At 35.2% G+C, this 15,296-nt stretch overlaps 1 protein-coding gene across 5 annotated transcripts in view; it reads right to left on the bottom strand.

The window, feature by feature from the left end:
• Nucleotides 1-15,296, bottom strand: part of IRSp53 (Insulin receptor substrate 53 kDa) — a 681,191-nt gene that overhangs the window by 626,772 nt on the left and 39,123 nt on the right. For 4 of the 5 annotated variants that reach the window (XM_074140794.1, XM_074140795.1, XM_074140791.1 and 1 more), the window contains exon 2: nt 8,490-8,551. The gene's annotated coding sequence lies outside the window, so the exon portion shown is untranslated. Of the gene's footprint in view, nt 1-8,474; nt 8,552-15,296 lie in introns of all 5 variants that reach the window. The other variant, XM_074140793.1, reaches the window with a different exon arrangement.

The following is a 15,296-nucleotide window of genomic DNA, read 5'->3' on the forward strand; positions in this document are numbered from 1 at the left end:
ACTGACACAAATAAACTTCATTATTTCAACAGAAATACGTACTCAAAAAAACTAAGGTAAGTAATAAAATCTATAATAAAACAGTAGTTTTCAATTTTGTAATTTCAATAAATATTGCCATAAATTACGGTTACAATAAACAGGAGAACTAGTTCTGAAATTGTATTTTTGAGAAATTGGAAACAAAATATAAATAATAAATTAACTGCTTACACTTTCTAAACCTTTTTATGGCGGATAACGCTTTTGATATGGTTTTTATGGCGTACACATGTACTTTTATAATATAATGAGGTCTGCGATAAAACTACTAATCAAAGAGAGCAAGATGCTACAAACCTTTACTGATCATAACTTAACGATATCAGTTTCTATTATAAAAACTTTTTGCATTATTAAATGTAGGGACGTTTCGTATTACACGCGGTCTCTTTTATGAATTTATGAATATAGTTTGAGAATTTGTCGGTAATATCTTTTCCCTTTGCCAAAGGGGTCCAATCAAGGTTTTATACATACGACATATCTATACATATCTCGCACATATCTATATAAATATGTTTATGTTTTACGATGCTCTACTATTTGTACATATAACCTTTTTTTTAATATTATCCGTTCTATTATAACTGTTTTTAGCATTAATGTTACAGTGACAGAGAGAAATTGAAGAATGTCAAGATTTACTTGATAAAAGTTGAGTTTCATCAGATTCGTCTGTGAAAGATCGAATATTTGGTTGCAGTTGTTGCAATAAATAAGATTTGTATAACGTCAATCACATAATTAAGTTTATTATTGGTAATTTTTTCCTTTATAATATGAAATGTACTTTTAGTTTTAAGTTGAATTTGTGTACACATCAGACATACCTGTTTGTTCAGTACAGGTTGTCCCTCTACACTACTCTGAACATATGCAGACGACACAGCCATACTAGCTACAAGTACACATCCTTCATCAGCTTCATACAGTATACAGACATACTTACATAAAATAGAATCCTGGGCAAAGAAGTGGCTGATTAAAATGAACCCACAGAAATGCCAGCATGCCACGTTTACTCTCCGGCGGGGCTCCTGTCTACCTGTCCTCTTCAACAGCAATCCTCTTCCTTGTACAGGATCTGGTGCGCTACCTTGGGCTCCTTATAGACAAAAGACTCACGTGGAACCCACAACACTAGACTTAAAAGGACAAGCAATGACAAAAAGTGCGAAACTGCTTTACAGACTTCTTGGACGACGCTCCAAATTACCCATAGAACTCAAACGCTTAATATACGAACTCGTACAATACTATTTTCAAACCTATGTAGACTTAAGGACTAGAACTGTGGGGTTCAGCCAAACCAACAAACGTACGGACTGTACAAACATTCCAATCAAAACTACTGCCGACAGATAGTTGACGCTCCTTTGACTAACCTCACTCTTCACAACGACCTCAACATTTCCTTCGTACACCAACTCGCCAAGACGAAATACTAAAAGTTCCATACTACTCTCTCTACTTGCTTAAATCCTCTAGTACAGTCTCTCGCCTCCTCTGACATCCCTAATACTCTTCGCCGACTGAATCACCAGTGGCACCGCGACTTCATCGCTGTCTGAAGGCCTAAACGTCATCCTTCTCCTGTAGAGAGTGCTACCGCTGGGTAGTTTCTCTCCTCCTGCACTCCTCCCGCACCAGTACATCATACTCTTCATACTTACTGATTGTATACATGTACATATACAGACTGTAAATTACAAAATAAATTTTAAAAAAAAGTTGAATTTAATATATGTACTGTTACTTTCTAATACTTTGACATATATAGTATGTTTTAATAGGAATATATGATTTAAAAACGTAACAAAAGTATTTTTATACCAATAATAAACTTTAATTATGTGATTGACGTAATACAATCCTATTTATTGCAACAACTTCAAACCAACACATTCGATCTTTCACTGTCATGAATCTTGACATTCTTCAATTCCGGTCTTTCACCGAAACATGGATAAAAGAGTATTGGTTCATCTTATCTGATGACTAATTCATTAATTCAATGGAGAGACAGATTTTATCGCCAAATTCAGTCGTAATGTTTTAATTATTTATTACCAAGCTTTCGGCCAATAAACTAGGTCAATCTTCAGGTCTGAACATGTGTTTTACAGAAACTAATTATAAGGTACAGAGATATAGAATAAATAAATAAAAAATAGTCTTTTCTGGTTCCAAAGTCGAAAGCTTAATTTAAAAAAAAAATTAAATAAAACAAAAAAAATAACTGAAATTGGCAATAATCTTTCTTCCAAAAACCTGATTTTGAAAAGTAAATTTTTTTCAGAAATTTATTTAATTAATAATAGCAATAAGGGCTAGGGATTAGGTCAGTGGTTAGTGCAATATACTCGCTAGCGGAAATTATGGGTTTAAGTTCCAAAAGTTAGTCCTTTAGACTTTTTTTAGACTAGCTCTCGGGACAGATAGCCATCAAACAGTAGGGATAGATGGCCAATTATTTTTACTTTTTTTTTTGTTATACGAGTAATTTGGCTCAGTTTCCAATTCACTGCAGAAAAATACCAACTCAGCATAAAAGACAAAACACTAACCGTGGAAATTATACTGAAGAAAATTTGAGATCGTATTAACCCCCATCCAAACTGTCATCTCTGCAAGAAAACGAGCCAAGTCCGTTGCCACTTTATTAACTTCTCTCGAGCACATTGCTGTTGTGAAAAACAGAGTTGCAAAGAAATCCAAACCAACAAGAAGTTCCATCCTCAAAGAGACAATTCTGAAAGAAAGGATTGTCCTAAAAAGAAAACGCTCACCTTCCCAAAGTTCCGATGAAGAGGACGAAACAGGAATAGAATTTGAAGAGAAAAGTGATGCCATTTCAGAAATCAACTGACTGAACAGGATATGGGGAAAGCTACAACAAGACCAGAAAAAAAAGATTGGTTGGAATGTATAATATGCCGGAAGTGGTTTCACGAAAATTGCTCTTCTTTTGTATACACTTGCCCAAATTGTGGTAAAAGCGCATTTAAAAAGAAGAAGAATAAGTAAATATTAGGTAACCATTCATTTTTTCCTGTTATTTTTACGTTTTACTAGTGCAATTTCATTTACAATATGTGGCCATCTCTCCCAAGTTACACTGGCCAACTCACCCAACCCAGTGGGGATAGATGGCCAATTGCTATGTTTTTTTTGTAAGAATAAAAAAATGTTTCCCTCAGCATTTTTTCTGAAATTTTTTCCTTATCTTATGTTTGTGAGCGTATGAGGTTTCCAAAAATAATAATAAAGTAAGCCTAGCCCTTACCAAAAATTTTGATGGCACCCTCCAAATAAAATGGTGGCCATCTCACCCTACTTTACCCTATTAGAAATCTTCTACAGCACCCAAATTTCAGAAATAGAAAGAAGAAAACAGCAATTAGAACCAGAAATATAATGAACTGGCTATATAGTAACGAGCATAATTCTTGAAAACCTTTTCTTAAATAAAGTTCATCTTAATTCTTGAACAAATCTAAACTAGTACGATGAAACTAATGGACTCAAGTAAACTCAGCATTAATCTGAAACCCTTTCCATCTTGGATACTATTGGGTTAGTGCTAGTATGAAGAGAAATAGAATGAGTATTTTGGAAGGGCTTTGAGGCAGTTAACATAAATCAGGTGAAGGTAGGAAGAGACGAGCTGGCTGGCGTTGTTTGCTACGGGAGGCAGTCCGGGGTTTACACACTACTGTTTACGTTCCCAATATAATCTGGGTGTTTGAAGCAGAGTACGGGGATGCTTCACCTTGCCCGGGTGCCAGACAAGCGCTGCTATACAATGATATGACCAAACGGTAGGGGGCTTATCCAAAATAGCCACCGTTCCACCAAAAAAAAACCCTCCAGCTTTTGTCCATCGAACATAGGGGAGCGCAAAACAAAGCGAAAAAATTAAAGCAAAAAGTGAGAAAAAAGGCCTATTCTACTGTAACTTATAACTGGATATTTGAAGTAAAACATGAATATGTAAAATAATTTAAGGCAAACGAATACTAATTCAGAGAAAAAAAACCAAATCATTTGGAATCAGCCATTTTTCTCAGAATCACATTCTGAAATAATCCTCTTTACGTTTCTGACAAGAAGGATCCGAAAAGGACTGAGAACGCTCCAAGTTTCAAAGTTTTTTCTAATTCTCAAGGGACAAGGAAATTGAAAACATGAAATAATTTTTTCTGTTAATTTATTTCTTTATATGACTCAGAACTGCAATAATTATTGCAACTAATAAATATGCAATTGTGAATGAATTGACTTGATGTAGCTGAATATGGCAATTACCATTGGGATAGCCACAAATTGTCCAAGAAGTCGTTGTGTCGCCATAAATAATATGTTATGAAAGTTTCTAAGGAAGGAGTTTCAAGCAAGGAGTTCGGGGTTAAAGTAATTGATGGTAACTTACATTTAAACCTGTGGTAAAGAGTTTTGCTCAGGAAGGTGACGAAGCGAATTTTTAGTTCTGTGCGTAGGATAAGCAAGATTGGATATACATGGAATGGGGTGTTACTTGGATGACTAAGATGATTTGGATTTGGTTTAGATCAGAACGGTTAGTTGTTCCGTGCAGTTGCAGTTAATCTACCCACAGTGTGCACGGTAAGGAGAAGTAAAACAGTCTTTTACTAGCAAGTATTTATTTAGAGAGGTCACCAAGAAGTATTCAACGTTTTACTAGGATTCCAAGCGAGTCTCTTGTCCAAAGAAACGCACAGGTAAGCTTGAAAAAATGGATAATCCGCTGAGATACATAAATTATACGCTGTAAACTTGCAACAAATGCAATTAGATTTTATTTTACTTTAAAAACCAGAACTTGAGGAAGGATTATGAGCTAGGAGAGGACGGGAAACTATGACAAGATCAGCGAACGTGTAAACTGAGGTATCTGGATGAATAGGAACGCCAGCAGTGTATTGTAGGTAGAGAAAAGAAGCTAGGATATTTCCTTGTGAAACATTCGCGCATGGATTTAGATGGAATGGAGATGCCCTCACAGATTAAAAAGAAATCTGTTGGATTTAGGATGAGATAGTATTTGGTTTAGAACAGAGGTCGTCAAAGTGGTCTATATGGTCTATTTAACAAAAGTAGGGGGTTGATGTGAGCCAGGGGGTCGAAGGAAAAACAATTTCGAACCCAATATAGCGAACCTTGCAAAGAAACACCAGGCACACCTATCATATTAATTAAGAAGCAATACTGTAGTTACTTTATTTATTATTTTTACTTATATATAATTACTTATTATTTAATAAATTTTTTTTTTTTTTTTTTGTTATTTGAAAGGTGCACAACATCTAAGGTCCTTCGCACCTGTTTTCTTATTTCTGATGGACACTATACTGATTATGTTAAACTACTAGTTACCTAACGAAGAAAACCGAAACGACAACTGTCCTAACATATAAATAAATCGCACCTATATTGTTTCTATATCTACTTGGGGTGGAGTACTTGATATTCCTCGCACCCCTCACGGATCATAGCCTAAGTAAAACTAATATGTACATTTACTCTGGTTTACACTTACGATTTCGCATTCATACAGACAAACATACCAATAAATACTTACATACTTAAATGCGCTCATACTAATAAATATTCCCAAGCAAATAAATACATACACGCATTAAAAATGGACAATCATATCACACATATACGCACTAAACTAAAATTCGGGAGGAGTACTCAATATTCCTCTCACCCTAAACAGAAACTAAACCTAAACTAACATATTTATACTATTTACACTACATTTTTTCGTTAGATTTCGTTATATACCCTTGAATATAATAGATAACAAGCATTCGAGCCATACTTTGCTAGAAGCTGTACCAATCTGTGCCAAAAGGCACTAGACCAGTAAGCGACGGTATCTAAAATTGCGTCACGAAATTTGAAGTTGTTGATTCATACGAGGTCTGTAAATTAAGTAATAAGACTGATTTTTTTAAATTTTTTTATTCAAAAAGAATTACAATTCTATATTGTCACCTTCAAAATAACTTCCTTCTGAAGCCACACAGCGCTGGAGACGTTTCTTCCACTCCTCTTAGCAGTGCTGGAACTCAGATACTGGAATAGCCTTCAGCTGGTCCGGTTACAGCCATTTGAATGTTTTCGACTGTCCCAAAATGAGTTCCCTTGAGGTGATTTTTCAACTTCGGGAAGAGAAAAAAGTCACAAGGACTCAAGTCAGGCGGATAAGGAGGCTGAGGAGCCACAGAAATGTTTTTACTGGCCAAAAACTCGTTTATTGAAATTGCTGCATGACAAGGAGCATTATCGTGATGCAACACCCACTTGTTCTTGATGTTTGGTCTCACATGAATGACCCTTTTTCGAAGTTTTTCAAGAACCTCTCGGTAAAAGTGTTGATTGACCGTTTGAACTTGAGGTAGAAACTCTTTGTGGACGATTCCGTGGATATCGAAAAAACAAATCAGCATGCATTTGATCTTCGACTTCGCCATCCATGCAAGTTCAATAAATGAGTTTTTGGCCAGTCAAAACATTCCTGTGGCTTCTCAGCCTCCTTATCCGCCTCACTTGAGTCCTTGTGACTTTTTTCTCTTCCCGAAGTTGAAAAATCACCTCAAGGGAACTCATTTTGGGTCAGTCGAAAATATTCAAACGGCTGTAACCGACTAGCTGAAGGCTATTCCAGTATCGGAGTTCGAGCACTGCTATGAGGAGTGGAAGAAACGTCTCCAGCGCTGTGTGGCTTCAGAAGGAAGTTATTTTGAAGGTGACAATATGGAATTGTAATTCTTTTTGAATAAAAAAAATTAAAAAAATCAGTCTCATTACTTAATTTACAGACCTCGTATGGTAAAAACAAAAGAAGAAAAATATGTAAGTGTTATAATTTATTCATAATAAACCATAAGAACAATTATTAGACTAGAAACTATTATGCAGATGGAATAAATAAGCCAGCAATTATGTAATACTACATCGGAATGATAGGATAGTGCACGTTGCGGCGAAAGGAGGAGTAAAAATTATAGGCAGGAGGGGATGCTGGCAGGTTATGAAAGTTTTCCTGCGTCACGGGCTGGTTGAAGTGAACACACAGCAATGTACCAGAACTTCTCCAACAACTGAACAAAACAACTATCAGATATCGTCTACGTACATTACTCGCGATAATATTTACTTCAAAATATCGGTTATGATAACAGTAAAACAATAACCATCTCTCGCCAGGGAATCAACTCAACCAAACATGCAAATATTTATTATCTATATAAATATTTACAAAATCTTGTTAAACTCTCTTTCCAAAACACTGAACCAGCTAAAAATAAAACTAGAGCATATTCAAAGTGTAAGTAAACTGCTTAAAAAATTAAAACTTTTACAAAGATTATATTATACAAGTACAAATACAAAAGTTTTCTAGAATATGCTTCTGGGGAAAAAAAGGCAAAAACCCAGCTCTAATTATAACCTAATATTTTCTGGGGAACGAAAGAACATTTATCGCCTGCGGTCACCTGTGCACCATTGAATAAGGAATCTCTTGCAAGACAAAGAGTTTGGGCATTAAGATGTTTTGTTCAGGTAAGGTAGTTAAGGTTTATAATTTTTCCTATTCAAAATGGTGCACAGGTGACCGCAGGCAATAAATGTTCTTTCGTTCCCCAGAAACCCTTGAAGATTTTAGAAGCTTAAGCCTCAAACATGTCCTGTTTTACTAAAACTACCATTAGACCAGCTGTCATTAGATCAGGTTTGTGAAACCAGTGAACTTACAAAGATAACTGAGCAATTGTTCTATGTTTAGGAGGAAGAAAAAGGTACTCAGGCAGAATATATGTGATCCTGTCTGTGAAGAAGGTATACAGAGAATAGGAAAACACGAAGTACTCCAAGAACTGTTACAGGAACAAAGATAATTGTTTCATTCATTACGAAGAACCAGATAAAGTGGGTAGGGTCATGTCTTAAGAATGCCTGATCATCGATTGCCCCCACAAGAAAACTCTCTGGAGCAAGCCAAAGAGGAGAGAGACTTAGAAGAAGGCGCCAAAGACAAAAGTGGATAGGCAGGATTAAGGGCTTTGTGAAGGAAATGAGAATCAGAAATTGGAAAAGAAAAGCCAGCGATTGGTCAGAATGACTTGAAATAGTGAAGGCGGCCCAAGGTCCTTTGTAGGCAGGTACTCAATGGTGCTATATGACAGCTGCTCCAACTCTATTTTCTAAAAATTGGCAGGATTATTGGGCAGGAAGACAGATGTAAATAGGATCAATCACCTTATTAAAAGAATTACAGAAAGAAATATCCTACCATTTTTGTACGTAGTTCCATTTTTTGAAGATTATGTTATTCAAGATTTTGAAGCAACTTATTACCAATTCATCACGAACAGAAACAAAAACAAAATAAAACTTACTGATAATATGATTACCTGAACAAGGTCCACCGAATCCAAAAGATATGCTCACAAACTACCTTTCTCCACAAAACTTCCTGAGAACAGAAAATGGAAAGCATTCATTAGGATTCAAATTTACATTTTGCTAAAATTGCTAACATGTATTTTCTTATATTTTTGACGTGAATACGTCTTTAAATTTGCTATCATATGGAGGCAATCCAAAAAACCTAATGATAATAAAATCGGAGGACACAGTTTGGCATTATAGTTTCGAATCTATCGTCTACATCCAAAATTAAAGTAGACCATTGGATAACTAAAGGATCAAAGAATTCATTACGATAAGCGAGGACTGTGACGCATCGCGCGCGGTGGAGGAGGAAGCGCCGCCATTTTGAGATCATTTTGCTGTGTAGCGAGATTTGCAAAACTTTTGACACGGAGAAGCCACGATGTACGTTAAAGTTTTAATCGTCAGCTGTCGTCACAATCTATCGATTGTATATAAAACATTAGTGTAAAATAGTGACAGTGAATATAATAAGGTGTTAGAATAAAAAAATATTATCAAAAATATATAATGTCGGCCTATACGCGTCGAAAAGCCAAAACCAGATACAGAGATCGTATACGGTTGGAAAGGGCTTCTCAAGAACAATCGAATGGTAATAATAAAACACCATATGACCGAGTCAAGATGTGCCGGGAACGTAAAAGAATGAATGCGGCCGAGCGGATCAACAACGGTGTCAGTACATCTGCAGCTGGGGCGGTTGAAATTATGCAAGTGGATGATGAAATCGCTTCTACATCGACAACGGACTGTATAGGCATAGATTGTGTTCGATCGTCGATTTGTTTCCTTGATTTCATCCTAAATACATGAATAAAAATATTTTATATAAAAAATATAACCCGTTACGTAAACGTATTCACGTAGAACACACGGCCGTGTCCATGACACAGCCACAGTTTTTTTTAGATCCATTTATCCTCCACAGAAAGCCACGATAGCCGAGCGGTTTTAGGCTAGACCCGCAATGCCAAGATGTGTTGCTGGTTAGTGGGTTCGATTCCCCCGTTCTAGGCCTTGAATTTTATTTGATGGTTAATGTATAAGGAATTTATAGTAAAGTATGTTTGCTAGTTGCCTTCCATCCACTACATTATGTTGATAGTTGGACGTTAAAATAATAATAACAATAATTATGTAAGTCAAATTCCAATTATGCTGGGAAAAAATTGCCCAATTATAATTATAATATGATACAGTAATATGAAATTTAACCACAGTATCTAGAAAAAGCATAATTAGACATATGACATAATTTTGTGTTAAATATTCAAACTTATCTGCGGAACTGAAATGAAATTACACATAATTTCTACAGGATAATGTATTAGAAACCAAATGCTAGACGAATTAGTCGGCAAAAGCAGTAAGGCTCAGTTGAAATTTGAGTCTTCACAGTTTACTACAAAACGAGACTCAGTACGATTTGTTTGGTTTCTTTTAAGTCAATTATTGTTAATTCAAGTTATGTAACTCTACGTTCCGTACACTGGACAGTTTGTATTTATTTTACAACAATGAACACGGTTGGTTTATTTTTACTCTTTTTTCATCTATTTAGGTCATGAATGTGTTTTTTTTAATTGGGCGAAATGACATAATTGTGGGAAGAAGAATTGTTCTGTTAATTGAAATCTAATAACCTGGTTTCTTCCATTATTTGTACTTAAATGTCAATATACTTCATTCTTTATTATAATATTCTAATATTAGTAATGTCTCACCATTATTATTTCTCTATAAAAACCAGCAATATTCACTGAGTCAACAAGAATAAAATGTTTTGAGTCAATACGAGGTGAGTTATAGCGCAAACATCACATCAAATTATTGGTTACAAAAATAGAAATAACGAGATAAAAAAATAACTTGAATGTTCTATCTATAACCTCGTCATTGTAGACACAGTTTATGCTACAGAATGTCTACAACCTAGACTGCTAATGAACCTTACAATCTGAACAGAGGTAAAGCTTTACAACTGTTGGTTATCTATTCATTTCTTTGCTGTATAATTTTAGCTAAAAGCCAATTAGTGATAAGATTATATTCTTTGTTTTGAAGTAAAATAAAGAAACGAAAAGTTAATAGGTAGATGTACCCAAACGAAAAACACCTACTACTTCAACTTCTTACCAAGTTACTCAACTTCTTTTTCTCATTCTCACTTACTACAGTGAGAGTAGGTATTGCTGTAATCGTGCTGATTTTCAATTTTGACTTTTCAGGGGAAATATCCCCTATTTTGAGGTCCCCTGAGATCGAAATAATAGTTTTAAATTTAACTAAAATAAAACCCCCCCCAAAAACGCAGATAATTCAAATCTGATATTTCGGTTAAGTGGCAGACAACAAAAGAATGGTGCTACAATTAAGTTTTCAGTCCAAAATCGGTGAACAGGTAGTTTAAAGTAAACCTCAATTCAAAGTGAATGAAGCCAAGCATTTAAATTCAAAAATAAAATTAAAAAATAACAGACATAGTTTTGTTTGTTTAAGATTCAATAATCTTATACAAAGCTTGGTTAATTAATTATGAACAAACAAATTAATTTTTCCTCCTCAATTTCCAAAAGAAATAATAATAAATAAGTAAATGAAATATTCAGGGTGAACCAGTAAGTATTGTCCATAGGCCTACTGTGTGCAGTACGAGTACATCTAAAGTGGAGTTCAATGATGTATTGGCCAACTTCATATTTCTTGAGTGACGTCACTTAATTTTTTTTTCTAAAATCATTACTTTTATTTGCAATAAAAATGTTATTACTCAGAAAGTTTTAGTCTGAATTCGATTCTGATGACACGGTTAGAAAGACAGATAAATTTTCTAAAAATTGACACCATTTCGAAGGATAAGTTATTCTTCCAAACAGTCTCAATCTTCCTCCGGATGCTGGAAAAATAAAAGTAATCGAAATTTTTAAGAAAACTCATTAGGCCCTTATGTGATCATTATCAGACCTAGGTGCTGGCCACTTTTTATCAAAGTTTCCTTGCCTAATGGGCTTTCTAACGGTATATCATTTTCCAGGATTCCTTATATCTTCGTATGAGAAACTTACGTTTGTTTTTTGCAAGAAAACGTGTTCACGAGCACTCAAGAGTGTTAGTTTATCAAGTTGTTTATAATTCATTGAAAACTCTTTTAGATAGACCAGTAGCCAATTTTTTGAAGTAGATTGTCTTAAAATAAGGAAATCAAAGGTTACAAATTGCACTTTAAACATTTACTTCTGATCTCACTGAAATATTTGAGAAAATGTTAGGAAATATTTTAAACAAGTGCTTTTTTTTTTATAATCGAAGGTTAATTTGCTTATTTTCAAATAGGGTACAATAGAAAATTTTGAAAAACCAAGTCTAACAAATAAGGGAAATTATTTGTTTGCTTTTAATAGGAATAAAAAATAATAAATTAAATTACTATGTTAAAAACTATCCATTCTTTAGGAATGCTCTCAATTTGAGCGACCCTACTGTGTAGAAATACAATATTATTGGCCTGATCTTTCCAGCAATTTTGTTACTTTAGCCACTTAGCCATTCAACCCATTCAAATATTTTGTCAGATACTGCAATCTTAGAGCTTCATACAAAGGGCATTCTATCAAAAAAATGTTCTAGATTTTCTGGCGATTGGCATATTTGCATATTAAACAATTCTCTGACCCTCCAAATTTGTGGAGTACCAAATAGGGTTTAAAGTATTTATAATTATTAACTCTCAATTGTCTAATCAACCTACTTTTAACTATATTTTGAACAAAATATTGTTCTCCCAAACCAAAAGTACGTTAAATTTCGATAAGTACTGTAATTTGACTTTATAATTGTCTCAGTATGTAACGATATTGTTAGAAAGTTACGAAACGGCGAACTTCCAAACGATTTACTACTGCTCATCAATGGACTGGTGGACAATGCAAAGAGCACCCAGCGATAGGTGGAGGAGAAAAGGTTAAAAAACAAGAACAAAAATTCTATAACCAACAATGGCTTCTAAACAATAATAAAAACAAAAACGAGACAAAAGCCAAATAGGATAAACAAACTAAAGCTGATACCAGAATCACCCAATGGCGAGACGACTTTAAATCACGAAGCTTAAACGATAATGGAATGTAACGGCACTGTGCCACCAACATACCTGTACTATTGTTTCAGCCAGACTACTACAAAATTATGGCTCTTTTAAAATCGAGTTACCCCCAAAGTATGGTATGAAGAGGGGGGGGGCAGACCCTCATAATGACCACAAAATGTCCATTCAGAGTATTACCATTGAAATTCACACAACAATGAAAAATTAAATCCTATTTTTTTTTCGTTTTGTTCTGTTTCATAATAATTATACAATGATGCGCTTACCTGAGTTAATTTCAGTTACGTTATCACCAAAAGTGCCTTAAAGTATCTCAATTCAGTATTTTGAGGGGATTTTTTAAAGAATATTATTGCAGGACGTTCTTATTTTTAATAAATACAGACTATATACGAGGGTGGTTTGAAAAGTTCTCGGAATGTACTTGAAAGAAGTGTCTTTCCTCTGTGGAACTGCTTTTATTTTTCAACATAGTCTCCCTGTAGACTAATGCACTTGGTCCAGCGATGTTCCAATGCCTTGATCCCATCTCGAAAATGAGATTCCTCCAGGCCTGCAAAATACGTCTCCAATTCGGCTGACAGTTCTTCTGTTGTAGGAAATCTCCGTCCACCGAGGAAAATTTTCAGCTTGGGGAAGAGATGAAAGTCTGATGGTGCCAAATCAGGTGAATAAGATGGATGTGGCAACAATTCGTACCTCAGTTCATGAAGTTTTGCCATGGCAATAACACTTGTGTGCGGGGCGGGCGTTGTCCTGATGAAAGATGACTTTTTTCCTTGCCAAACCAGGCCTTTTTTCGCGTATCTTTTCCTGTAGTTGGTCTAAGAGGTTTGCATAGTATTGGCCCGTAATTGTTTGCCCAGTAGGAAGATAACACAGGTCTACAGTGATTTTGCTGTTTTGAGTTTTTGAGTCATTTTGAAATAATATGCATGTCCTGGTACCAAGTATGATACCCGTTTACTTGTATCACATACCATTTTTTTTTTTAGTCAGTCTTAATTTTTTAGTCTTAGTAGCGTTATTGCATACTTCACACTATCTTTTATTTTTAATATTGTAACGAAGTTGACCTGAGGAGCCTGGCAAGCCTTTATTGATGTAACCAAGAAGTTTTTAGGAAACACCAAAGATCCTTACTACGCAAAATTAGTAGCCACAATGCTTGAGAAATTCAGTATTCTCGGATGCAACATGAGTCTTAAGGTGCACTTTCTATTTTCGCATTTGGATGTATTTCCTGAAAATCTGGGGGCGGTGAGCGAGGAACAAGGCGAACGCTTCCATCAGGACATCCGGGAGATGGAACGACGGTACCAAGGACGATGGAATATATCAATGATAGCGGATTACTGCTGGACGCTTCAAAGAGAAGACTCTGCAGCAGGTCATAAGAAAAGATCAAACGAAAACGTTATTATTGATTAAATAACATTCTAGTGAATCAACATTGCGCATTTCCAAGTAATACAACCAGCATTTTAATCAAATCTGTATTAATATTTGAAAAGAAATGTGTATTTTTTGCAATTAACATTGAATTTTTCATTCTCGATTTGTAAAAAAACCTGATGTGATAGGAGAAAAGGGGGTTATTTTTGAAAATGGCTGTACTCAATTGTATATAATCACTTTTCAGAAGTAAAACAGCTCTCAAAAAGTTTCATTTTGTAGACCAGTGTAATCTATCAGCAGAATGCCTTTTGCATCCCAGAAAACTGAGGCCATGACCTTCCCGGCCTTTGCTTTCTTTGGCGGCGGTGACTCTGGATGTTTCCACTGCTTTGACTGCTGTTTTGTCTCTGGGGTATAGTAGTGGACCCAAGTTTCATCTGTAGTCGCAAACCGGCGTAAAAAATCTTGTTGGTTGCGCTGAAAACGGGCCAGACTTTGTTCGGACATTTCCAATCTGGTACGTTTATGTAAATGCATAATAGTACGTAATATAAATACTGTACAAGCTCGATTAACCGGGCTGAGCTCCGGCTATACCTACCCTGGAAAACTGAAATCCCGGTTAAACCGAATACACAGTGTTACATAGTAATACTTTACTGTTTCGTCCCAGAGATCAACTCCTATCTTAGACGGCAATCCTTTTTTCTATTTTTTACATACAGATTTTTTTTTCATTTTTTTGATTTTGTTTTAATTTTCGCTCTTTTCTTTCTTTTATTTAAAAATTTTTCATTTTTTTGCCGTTCAACTTTTTGAAAAATATTTTTCAAGTGTTGTTTGCTTTTTTTTAATCAAACGACCACTCTCTGATGAGTGTACGCAATTTAAAAAGCACAACTTTGTCACTGGTTGGAATGTTCCTTATCGTGAAAAAATTCAATCAACTCAGCAACTGAATTCGATGCTGCTGCATCCAGGGATATTCCTGGGTGATCATTCTCTTCTACAGTCGATTTCATGTCCTTCTTCCGGTTCGTCTTCTAGGATGTTCTGGACGATTTCTTCAGGAATAAGGCATGCAAAACTGTATAGCATCTCTATCACAATCGAACCACTCCAAAAATGTCTTCTCGATTCACGTTTTCACCTCCTTCCATCGATTGGGCGAGACGAGCAAGTTTTTTTTTAAGACCGTGGTAAATCCCAAGAAATTCAGTACTAATTGCACCATATTTTGGGTTTTTACATACATAATGAC

The sequence above is a fragment of the Rhodnius prolixus genome, unplaced genomic scaffold (genome assembly GCF_049639745.1).
Source record: "Rhodnius prolixus isolate KJV_2025 unplaced genomic scaffold, Rpr scaffold_6, whole genome shotgun sequence".
NCBI lineage: Eukaryota > Metazoa > Arthropoda > Insecta > Hemiptera > Reduviidae > Rhodnius > Rhodnius prolixus.